The 12,919-nt window shown below is 33.9% G+C and overlaps 1 protein-coding gene across 2 annotated transcripts in view; it reads left to right on the forward strand.

Annotated features, from left to right (window-relative positions):
* LOC106457929 overlaps window positions 1–12,919 on the forward strand; it is a 51,109-nt gene that overhangs the window by 17,286 nt on the left and 20,904 nt on the right. The window contains exon 2 of one of the 2 annotated variants that reach the window (XM_022384013.1): window positions 8,833–8,925. The exons of the other annotated variant lie outside the window; for it this stretch is intronic. The gene's annotated coding sequence lies outside the window, so the exon portion shown is untranslated. The remainder of the gene's footprint in view (window positions 1–8,832; window positions 8,926–12,919) is intronic. 2 annotated transcript variants of the gene reach the window in all.

Here is a 12,919-nt window from a genome sequence, read left to right on the forward strand (position 1 = left end):
TGTATAGTCATGCCTCGTCACGTGCCAGAAGTTATAGGGCGAGAGCGTTAAATTGTTTGACTGTCCAGAAATTGTATGAAGCAAACGGATATTGCCAGAATAGTAGAGTACCTCCAGTGCATTGTATCCATAATACCGAAACTTCATCGGACTATAGGAAATTTTGTTCCAGGAAAGTCTACTGGTAGAAGCCGACAGGAATGGCATGAACACATTTATTCCAAGGTATACAGAAGAACAGTGAATAGAAGACTGACCAAACAAGGTTATTTTGCAAGAAGGGCTATCTGCAAACCTATATTAATCAGAATTCACCGCCGTCACTGTGTTACTTGGGCAAGACAACATGCCAACTTACATTTGGGACACTAGCAACATATAATCTTTTCAGAGGAGTCCTGTTTCCGCTTGTTTAAACTGATGGTAGAATTTAGTGTTCATCGTTTGCCTGGAGAACAGATGAGGGAAGACTGTTTTTCCCACAGTGAACATACACGAGGTGGTGCAGTACATGTTCGAGCAGCTGTTCATCATGATGGAAAACTGCTCTTCATATCCTCTAGGGAAAGGTCAAAACGGTCAGTTTAAAACGCCACTGCACGTATTTTACAGGATTATCTCGACCACGAGTCTTCAGATTGTAATTCCATTGAGAACTGTTGGGCAGAACTGAGGCAGTAAATTGCTAACCACGACCCTAACCCAGCTACTGAAGCTCCTTCTAGTGACAAGTTGAGATGAAAGCACAGTGGAATACATCAATAACCTCATCGACAGCATGCCACATCGCCTTGCGGAAGTTATTTGAGTACGAGGAGGACCAACCAAGTACTTAATATTTAATATGCAATTATATTGTTATTTTCAAATCAATGTAAAGATGGTTTGGGTTGGCTGTAAGGGGAAGTATATGGAAGCCAACATTGATGTTTATTCCATGACATTGTAACATGTGCTTAAGTTTGTTTTGTTTTTGAATTTCGCGCAAACCTACACGAGGGCTATCTGCGCTAGCCATCCCTAATTTAACAGTGAAAGACTAGAGGAAAGGCAAATAGTCATCACCACTTGCCGCCAACCCTTGGGCTACTCTTTTATCAACGAACAATGGGATTGACCGTCACATTATAAGGCCCCAATGGTCGAAAGGGCGAGCATGTTTGGTGGTATGGGTATTCGAACAAAAAATTCTTTGTGAATGTATCATGCTTGTGCATTTAAAATTTTAGGTAAACGAAACTAAGAATTATCTAAAAAAAATTTTATTCTTAATGTAAGCGTTTGTTTACGAAACTGTATAAAAGAATAAATATATCTATATAAACTGTTTTCAGTTTGGTTAGATTCCACGATTGACAGAAATTAGTTATAAAGGTTAAGGATTAGGCTTCCAATAGCCTAGTAGTTAGGACGCTCCACTCGCAGTCTGCGTGTTGCGAGGTCGAAACCCGCAACCGAATATGCTCTCCGTTTAAGCCTTGCGGGCGCTAAAATCTCAAGGTCAGTTCCACTTTTCGTTGGTAATTAATATCCCAAAAGCTGGTGGTGGGTGGTGTTGACTAGATGCCTTCTCTCTATTTAGTCTATTACTCAAACTTAGAGATGGTTAGCGCAAAACCCTTGCGATAGCTTAGCACGAAATTCGACAAACAAATCGTTAGACATAAATTCTTTTGTAGAAACAGTTTTTTCTCAAATAGCATTGCCGATATTTCCTAGTGTTATAATGATCAAAATATTACATGATAACAGCTGAATAATGATACACCACAATTTCAATGCGACATGATTAATGTATTATAACACAGGCTAAAGTTATGAAGTAGTAAAAACGCTACGGCTACACGAACATATTTACGTTTCGAATGGATGAACTTGGGTTTTCTTGACACTTTAAGGTAGAGTTCTAAAAATTACACTACTTTAACTTGGTTAGAGCTTCATCTGATTGTTATAATTTTCAATGATCTTTTTTTATTCGGATGATTACGCTTGCCCAAATATTTCAAGATAGGTAACTTAAACGCATATCTTAAGGACAAAGAATATATAAAAAATTAAAAGATTCTTTTTAGACTGCTCTGTTTTTAGAGCAAAAACGATTTAATATTTGAAATAACTGCTCTTGATGTCTTCTCATTGTCGATCGAAGCTACCTGATGGATACAAATTTAACAACTTTGTGCGTAAGAAAAATGTTCAGGTGATGGGTTTTTTACGTTCTTTGTTAAAAAGAAGAAAACATTGTGTAACAGCAAAAGCTTCGACAATCACCTGAGTGTGAACTGTGTTTTATACTTCAATGAAACATCTTATTTCCTGTTTATTATTGGCTGACATAGGCCACGAATTTCTAGGACGTTGAATGTGTTCTGAAGTTACAACATAGGTCTTTGCTTTTTGTGTGAATGAAGGTGGATTTCAACACATCTATAAAGTACAGGTGTACAATTCTTCAGTTTAATTCACAGTAAGTAAATTGAGAAAAAGCACGGGTAGATGTTGTGACTTTTACAAATAACTCTTTTTTTTCGGTTAGTAAATTGAGAAAAGGCACAGGTAGGTGTTGTGACTTTTTTTTTTTTGTTACTGAAGTTGCAATACCTCGCCCAATCTATTTCTATTTTTGTTATTTTTTAAAATATATGGAACGTTTTGTAAATATAAAATAAAATGCAACAAAGTGCGCCATTCCTGTCAATTCTAATTTACCAAGAGAACCATCAAACTTCTATCTGTAATGTAGAATAAAAATAAAGACGATTGATACAATGAATATAATTAATTTACACAAAAGTTTCGGATTGCGCTTAATCTATATTCAGCGTGTTCTACATAATAAAAAATGAGTACAATATAAAATATAAGGATTTATATATAAATATACAACGATTTTTTTTTTATTAACACAATAACAAGTTCACAAAATATTAATTAAAACATGAGAGATGAATAGGCTTAAAGAAGGAAATTAAGGTTGTTGGTTAGGTGAGTTAAAATAATTTTGGATGTAGGGAGTTCGCGTTGTTGATAGAATACGGTGATTTTGTTGATTAAGACACTTTCTGTGGTGAGAAGTTCAAGATGTGATATACCAGATGCTAAGGTTTTAAATTGGTTAAGTCGATACTGTGATTGGTATCCAGGTGGTGATTTTGGATGGCAAAGTTACGAGGATTTGAAAATGGAGTACCAATCTTCAAGGATAGTCCCATTTATTCGTGAGGGTAACCGGACAATTAGAAACCTAAAAAAATGAGGAAGTAGGACATTTAGACTCCTAATAATTTTAGAGGGATGTTAAAACTTTTAAAACTTCGCAACATATTTAAAGGAAGAACTTGCTGATTCGCAACATACTTGTCTAATTGTCCGGTTACCGTGCAGGTCAGATAGTGGAGTAAATTTAAATTTTTAATAAAATAGGCCTAGATCTATACAGTTCATATAGTGGAGTAAATTAAACTGGTAATATAATAAACCTAGATCTATGTATGTCAAATAATGGAGTAGATTTAAAATTTTAATAAAATAGGCCTAGATCTATGCAGTTCATATAATGCGGTTGATTTAAAATTTTAATGAAATAGGCCTAGATCTATACAGTTCATATAATGGAGTAAATTAAACTGGTAATATAATAAACCTAGATCTATGTAGGTCATATAATGGAGTAAATTAAACTGGTAATATAATAAACCTAGATCTATGCAGGTCAGATAATGAAGTAAATTTAAAATTTTAATAAAATAGGCCTGGATCTATACAGTTCATGTAATGGAGTAAATTAAACTGGTAATGTAGTAGGCCTAGATCTATACAGTTCATATAGTGAAGTAAATTAAACTGGTAATATAATAAACCTAGATCTATGTAGGTCAAATAATGGAGTAAATTAAACTGGTAATGTAGTAGGCCTAGATATATACAGATCATATAATGGAGAAAATTTATTGTAATTATTGTTTTATTTGATAATAAACAAGTAGTGTCTAAATGTCCTACTTCGTCATTTTTTAGGTGTCTAAATGTCCGGTCTCTAGTTGTCCCGGATACGTTCACGAGTACGAGCTGCAAGACGCAATCGTAATAGATGAAACTTTAAAATGAACTTTTAGAAACTGGCTGACTTGTTGAGAAATAAAACTTGATGGTTTATTAAACCACCTTTAATATTTTACACGCACAGGGGTAAATATTACGTAAAGCCAGCACAACAATTCACAAAATTATACATCTTCCCACTCATTATAGTAATGGATCAACATATAGGCCTACTCGCTAACGAAATATATAGCATAAAACTTCGGAGGTAATTCTATTTTAGTAGACCAACTGCACATTACAGGCTTAAACAACGGCAGCATCTGAAGAATAATCAACCGATTAAATTTACAAGAGCTCTTCAACTTGCTCTCACACCATCATATTTTACAAGGCATCTAACTTCTTCTTTCCAACTCTAACCTCCCCCCTCATCCCATTCATAAACTTATATATACATGTTCTTATCGAATCTAGAACAATATTAGCATTTTTACTTCGAGTGTTCCAGAACGCTAAGTTTACTCATGTTAACATCATTTGTACACTATATACAGGGCCGGATTTACGTCAAGGCAACTGCCTAGGGCGGCAAAATTATAGAAGCGACAAATTTCCAGAAACAAAGACAGCCATCGGTAAACGAAAATGAAGAAGAAAGGTTCACTCCGCTAGACTATTCCTTTGCATGCGAGTTGGGATGAAGGTGAACATGCGCATGTCAAGATCTGTTACGGCGTTACATTCAAAATTGAATTAAACGACTTTATTATCAATGTATGTCAATACACTTGACATCAAACTAATTATGCTGTTACACTTAATACATTAATGGTTCGTTTTAATAGACATACAGAATAGCCTAGACACCCGAAGTGGGGAAGAGAAGGCGGCAACTGGAATTTGGTGCCTACGGCGGCAAAAACCTAAATCCAGCCTTGTCTATATACCACTTAATGTCAACAACTTTATGCAAACACCTTTATCATACAAATGAATGCATGCAGTAAAAATCAATACTTTTTTTTAAATCGAGAAACAAAACAAGTGAAAACAAAACGCTTGTATGATTGCACGGAAAGAAATATCAACTATACTATGAATAGCAATAAAAGTTGTAGCTACAACTTTTGATTTTTTTTTTTTTTTGTAAGGGTGAAGAGAAGCAAAAGTTTCTGACCACCACGGATTGTCTTTCAGGCCCCAAAATATTTTTTTCTTTGATGCTTGAAAGATTTATAAACACAGATTTCTTCCACGAATTTGATTTGATTTAGTTATTTAACCCCACAGTAAATATAATCGGATACTAAATTTTATTAAATATTGTTGTTTTGTTTTAACCAGTTTCCATTTCCTTTTGTTTTAAACAGTTAAATAAACGTGAATACTAAATCTAATTAAATTGTTTGGAAAAGTATCACAATGTATGCGAGAAAAGTGAAAAATATAGAGAAATTTTGTTAACTTGTGATCTAGGGATTTCTCTGCGAAAATTCTTTGAAATTGTCCAATCTCGTACTTACTGTTTTTTTAAATTTGAACTTGATCCATGAAGACTTGCTTATATGAAACTCGACCTATCGTAACGGAAATTAGTGTAAATTGTGGTTTGAACTAACTTCTAACTTTTCTGGTACTCCGCCTACTTCATTATATACAGTCACGTCAATTTATTATTATTAGTGCTTTATATGGTTTAGATTATTCCCTTCCCAGTAAAATGATCAGTTGTTACATGCTTATCTTCCCTAAAACTTTTGTTTCAGAATTTCGCGTAAAGCTACAAAAGAGTCGTCTGTGCACAGCCCCCTTTAATTTTGAAATGATAGAATAGATGGAAGGCAGCTAGTCAACAGCACCCATCACCAACTCTTTTGCTACTCTTTTCTGACATAATATTTGTATTTGACCGTCACTCTTATAGCGTATGCAGGTCCCAAATTATTTATGGTAAAAACTAGGTCTGTATTTATTTCACAATTTTATTGAAAACTCTATTCAAAGCTTCCTATTTAAAAGACATGAAATAGTGTTACTGCCATTTAATCTTAAACCATAGTCGATAGGAAATTCTTTGTGAATTTCAAAATAAATACGGCTTTATATATGTTATTTTTTCACAAATGTCATCAATTTTATTTTGTTTATGAGATGATTAAGATTACAAAACCGTAGTACTGAAGGCGTGGTCCCGTTGTGCCACATGCCATCATACAAAGTTAATGTCTCCTATCTAGTCTGTTACTTGTTACCAAAATTACAGGTTAATAATGTGAAAGTGTGTGCAGTTGTGATTCTGGAAATTCGTTTTGCCAGAACAATAATGTTTCATATACATTATTTACAAAAAAAATAAAATAAAAATACCCGTAAATTTTAAACATTCAAAGAGAGAAATTAATGTATTTATTTAAAATAATTTACAAGATTCTAGCGTTGTAAGTCCGCAGACATACCGCTGTGCTACTTGGGGGGAGGGGGGCTCTTATTAAAGCTCAATAACAATTACTACATTTAAGTATATTTGATGAACTATTAAATCAACCATACCCTGAAGATCCGGATCAAAATTAAGTTTCATTTGGATGTGACAGATTTCAGATCTCTGTATAAATAAACGATAATTACTCCAACTTTTATTAACGCAAGTACTTTTCTGTGATTGTTCATTCTGCGAGTTCTGTGGTCTTCCAACTTTTGCATCTTCGGGTTCGAACCAGATTCTTTTACATACAAAGAGAGCTCTATCATTTGAGCTAAAGTGTAAAAGATGTTAGTCAACCATTTTTCAATAACTGAAACCATTAAAACGCATCTTATGCCAGAATTGAAATTAACAAGTAGAGGATACATTTATCCACTCAGAAAATTTGAGTCACAGACTGCATTTATACCCAACGGTATTAAACCTAATACTATCGTTAAGGGTTAATTAAACTAAGATTATTAAAAAAAATTCTAGGATTTGAAACAAATGATAAGTGTATATTAAAATAACAGTTTCTAAAAAAGTGAGTTTATGAAAAATTATATTATAATTATGTAAAATAACTGGATTGAATAGCTGATTGAAATTTACTGGAAAATACAGTTGTAAGATAGATTAAAGACAAATTAATCTAATAGAATATACTCATAAAATTGTTCTTACGCCCATTATGGCAATTTTCACTTTCTCGCTCTTATTAACCCTAAGATCGGGAGTCAATCGTACAGAAATTAGTGGCTGCTTTAATCATCATAATATCCAGAAGAAAAAAAAATAACAAAGCATTAAAATCAACTTTTAACGATAGTTAAGTGTAAGAGAATTCGAACAATACGACATTGTTCTCATCGGTTCACAGTTTTGCAGAAAAATCTTCTTTTCAAAATGACATCTGCTCCCCCAGTGGCACAGCGGTATGTCTGCGGACTTACAACGCTAGAAACCGGGTTCCGATACCCGTGGTGAGCAGAGCACAGATAACTCATTGTGTAGCTTTGTGCTTAACTTCAAACAAAATGACATCTATCGCCTGTTTGTGTAGAGATTTTGGTGAAAGACTTTTGCCCTTTGCTAAGTACTTTACCCATAGAGAACCTGTGGAGGCAGTGACATGGGGTTCCTGTTGAAGTTAAAGCGATAAAAAAGAAATGTCGTAAAAATATGTTAGAATCCAACCAAAAGAGGATAAAACTGCGAATCAGAAAGTGTTTTTTTTTGTTGTTGTTGTTGTTGAATTTTGCTCAATGCTGCTCATAGACTATTTGCGCTGCCCATGTTTAATTTAGAACCGATAGATTAAAAGGAAAGCAAAAAATTGACCAAACACGTAACACGTGAATATAGAATCAATCAATAACTATTTACATTACAAAGCACTTATTTTATAATGCTGATACAACAAATATCGTAATAACAAAGTACTAAATTCGACAACGTTTTCGGTCACCCACAGCTCTCTACTTACAGGTAGTTTAATATTAATCCAATAACCTAATGGGTGATGATATATGGCAAGATTGGTAACTTTGGATATTATCGCATAACCTGAGTTACTAATCGTGACGTAAAGGTCTTCGATGTATAGTATATTCTAAATTTGGAGATTTATATTTTAATTGCTCACCGGTTCTTTTAAGAAACGAACAACCGTAATGACATTACCTAATGTATATACTTTCCTCTGCTGTTTTTTTTTTATGATTCAATTCACCGTATAACAATATTCTACCATTAACTTATAGTAATGACGTATCTAATTAAATCAATATTTATACAATTATTTGTGTTGGGCGTGACTTGTGTTATTAGAACTAAGTTTCCGTTTAACATATACTAAAATTTTAATGTCTAATTTATTATTTGAATATTGCATCCGTTATTTACTATGGTCATTGCTAAGGGTAAAGGAATAAAAAGTAAAACATTTGCTTAACTCAATTTATTTCAACAGCTGTTTCTCAATAGTTTTTAGTGCATTGCAAATGCATTTTATTTTTTTAAATATTCTAATGTCTTTTGTGTTTTTTCATTTATACATGCCTACTGATGAGTAACTATATGAATACGCCCTCAGTTTTCATTAGTGAGATGAATCTTTCGGGGTGGATGATTAGTTGCTGAAGATTTTAACAAAAACGTATTGCAATTTCTAAGCTGAAATATCCAGATTTCGTTAAAAATTAACTTTCGACCAACTTCTTTCATAAAAAAGAAGGAAAAAAAATCCACCGGATTACTTATTATTAGCACTTTGTAATTAATTTTATTGAATCGCATTTCGTTATTATATTTTTTAGGTTTAAGGAAAATTTCTCGTTTTAAGCTGATGAGTTCAATTTTCTTATTATTGAGAGAAATGTACCCAGGAGTTCAGCAGTGACATAACAATGGTGAGTTCATGTGACCTTTTCTTCTCTTATTATGCTTTTTTTTCGTCACGTGTCCGTTTTCTTTTTGTTATTTTGTTTACGTGGACATTAGTATTGCCCAGTTATTACTGACTAAAAACTTCACTAGGCGGCGTTCACTAAGTTTGTTTGTTTATTTGTTTTGAATTTGCGCAAAGCTACACGAGGGTTATCTGCGCTAGCCGTCCCTAATTTAGTAGTGTAAGACTAGAGGGAAGGCAGCTAGTCATCATCGAACGCCTAGAATATTTGGAAGTTTAGTCTCGTGTGTTTAGCTGCGTCTATTAGTGACAAGTAATTACTTATTTGTTTTAAAACGTTAACGCAAAGCTACTCAATGGCTATCAGCGCTAATATTGTACTAATAGACTGGAGTAAAAACAGCTAGTCAACACCAACTTTTAGGCTACTCTTGTCATACCGAACAGTGGGATTTCATCATCATCCTTATAACGCACTCAAAGCCCCATAGTCTGATACGCTAGCCTTTGAGTCACGCTCGGCTCTTCACAAGTAATACTTACCTCTAAAGATAATTTTAAAAAAAATCCCGGATTCATAAACCCATTGAAACTTATCCTTGTATAAAGGAAACTACATTCGACTCTGCCACCATAAGAATAAGGAGAAAGTGTAACTTCTATTATTGATACTCATGATTTTTTTAAAGCTATTCAGGACTATTCGCAAAAAAGAAAGTTCTGAAATTTAGTGAAACTGCTAGTAACAGTTTTACTGAGTGAAAAACATGTATGTCTTTTGTAAAGGTAAATAATATTTTTAATGAACAATACAATAACCATATTTTGAATAATTTAGTAAGGGCTGAGTCCATATACGGTGCCCCCCCCCCAGTGGCACAGCGGTATGTCTGCGGACTTACAACGCTAGAATCCGGGTTTCGATACCCGTGGTGGGCAGAGCACAGATAGCCCATTGAGTAGCTTTGTGCTTAATTACAAAGAAAACATATACGCTAATTTATGTAACACTCGAGGTTTTATATGACATTTACGTAAAAACGTGTCATTTTCCATCAACAAACGAATATATATTTTCAATGAACGTTTATTTCGTACAGTGAGTTTTGATGGCTCTAGTATTAGTCTAGGACTACAGGCTGAACCAGTATCGGATTTTGCCGACTAAAGTTCGTAGTAGTAAAGACTAGTAAAGGTTACACATTAGAAGAAGAAAAAAATGCTGATTTTTGAAAAAATATTTGATGGTATTAATGCTAATATAGCATGAATATATTTCGCAGTCTCGTAGGAAATCGCAGCCTCTTAACAACAGTAATATGTGAAAAAATATTAGCACTCTGTACCAATAGGATAATATAAAAATTAATCAATAAGTAATTACTCTATATTGAGAGTTTCGCCGCCTGCCGTGATTATACGTCACTAGGACCAACGCGTGTTCATTATTAACACTTACGCATGTCTCTCGAGTTTTACTTCCTTTCAACGGATTGGTTTTCAAGGACTAGGTGGAGCCTGAAGTGTATCTTAAAATGTCGCGGCACTTCGCAACAGAAACAAACAACTTAGAAATACACTCTCCAGGCGTTTTATAAGGAAATGTTGTCCAAACGTTTGAACTGAAAATAAACTAAAATATTAAACAAACATTACTGTTCTAAGGTATTTTAGTTATTGTAAGGAATAGAAACAACCATTATTAATACATATTCTCCCCTTAACTATAAACTAAGAATTTGTATGTTGTTGTTTTTTCAAAAATTCTCAGTCTGACAGTTTCTTTCCAGAATTTTCCATCGTGTTATATTTATTCTTGCTTTTGGGAAAACCTTAGCGTAGCATTACAACAATGTCTGACAGTATTTTTCCAGAATTTTCCATCGTGTTATATTTGTTCTTGCTTACGAAAAAACCGTAGCGTAACACTACAATAGTGTTTGTTTGTTGATAAGTGCAAACGTACATAATAAGATAAACGTGTTATGCCTATCACGGGTATCGAAACCAAATTTTTAGCGTGGTAAGTCTTCAAACTTTCCGCTGAACCACCGGGGGACAACGAGGTTAAATAAATTTATAAAAGATCGAGACAAAGTAATAATGAAAATACTGATATTAGAAAAAAAAATCTTTCGAAATAGATAAACTATCGTTGACAAACCAAAGTGGCATACTATACATTTGTAGTATTTTAGGCAAGGTGAAAACATCAGGTTTTCTAACATATCTTCCTTTATGACGAAGGAAAACCTTTGATGGTTGATTTCCTGGATCTGATTCCTTTTGTCCATTACTAGCTAGAAGCCTTGATTCGTGGGTAGGGCTCTGGTTATTACTGAGTAGTTAGTTATTTCCTGTTTGAAGAATTCTCATCCGGTTTGTTCTCTTCGGAATATAACAAATTAGCCATCTTCTCAGTGCATTCCTTTTTGTAATGGGTATACAAATATCAGAACTAAAACTCATCACATTAGAATATCTAAATGCTCTTTTCTGACTAGATATTTCAGTAAGCAACTTAACACATCAGCCATTTTGCTCCCTTCTTTAAATATATATATATATTGTATGTTTAGAACAATTCTCTTGAAAAATTAAAAATACTTCAGTTGACTTCGTGCTATGCATAATTGTTATGTATCGTGACAATGTCGTAAAGTAAGCATGCTATATGTTTTCTTCCTTCATGTATTGATATAGAAGTTTTCAAAACTTTTTATTTTATACTTTTTTCACTGCACGTTAGTCATAAAAGTCGTTAAATTCCTTTCACTTTAGCTGCCCATTGTACGATGTCATCCACATAGAGTAACACCTTTTGTTTTCTAATAGTAAAAATACTTGTAAGGTTAACTATGGTATTTAAGTTGAACAGGTACGTTTCCCCTGATGGTCAGGTGACACCTGGAGGTAACAACTTCTCTTGTATTTCATTGGGGAATGACTTATTACGTGTGTAGTTCCAGTTGCTCTGACTAAGTCTATCTTGAAGTAACTAACGTGAGCATTATTCAGTCTGGAACAAGATCTCAGTTTACACAGTCTGGAACGAAATTCCGGCTTATACAGCTTGGAGCAAGATCTCAACTTATTCAGTCTGGAACACAATCTCAGAAGAGTAGTAGATACAGTTTAGAACTTAAAATCACCGAGTTATTACTAATTATCCAGTAAACACAACTGCCATTTTTGACGAATTAAGTAAACATTTTGAAATATGTTTGCTTTAAATAAAGATTGTTGATTGTAATTGTCTTTCTTCGTTCATCACAACTTCACTTGTCAGGAAGCATAGAAGTACTTCACTTGTCAGGAAGCATAGAAGTACTTCACTCTAGATATCTTGTCGATTCTCCTGTTATTATGTGGACCTGTCTTGTTACTGTGAGTGGAACCATTTTTACAATGCATAACAGTTGTGTATCGTGACAAGACGAAGCCATGCATAATGGTTATGTATCATGACAATTAGAGGCTATGCATAATGGCTATGTATTGTGACAAGTCGAAGCCATGCATAATGGTTATATATCGTGACAAGACGAAGCCATGCATAATGGTTATGTATCGCGACAAGTCGAAGCCATGCATAATGATTATGTATCGTGACAAGTCGAAGCCATGCATAATGGTTATGCATCGTGACGAATGGAAACCATGCATAATTATTATGCATCGTGATTAGTATTGATACTTTGTTCAGATTGTTTTATATTTTATTTTTGCTGACGACCCCTAGATGATTATTCTGCTTTTAACCATATCTTTAAACTATTAAACTTGGACGTCATGCTCTGACTTCCTGAAGTTTAAACTGCTAAACTTGAACGTCATGCTCAGACTTCCTGAAGCTTAAACTTCTAAACTTGGACGTCATGCTCTGACTTCCTGAAGCTTAAACTGCTAAACTTGAACGTCATGCTCTGACTTCCTGAAGTTTAAACTTCTAAACTTGGACGTCATGCTCTGACTTCCTGAAGCTTAAACTGCTA

This window comes from Limulus polyphemus, unplaced genomic scaffold (genome assembly GCF_000517525.1).
Source record: "Limulus polyphemus unplaced genomic scaffold, Limulus_polyphemus-2.1.2 Scaffold393, whole genome shotgun sequence".
Taxonomy (NCBI): Eukaryota; Metazoa; Arthropoda; class Merostomata; order Xiphosura; family Limulidae; genus Limulus; species Limulus polyphemus.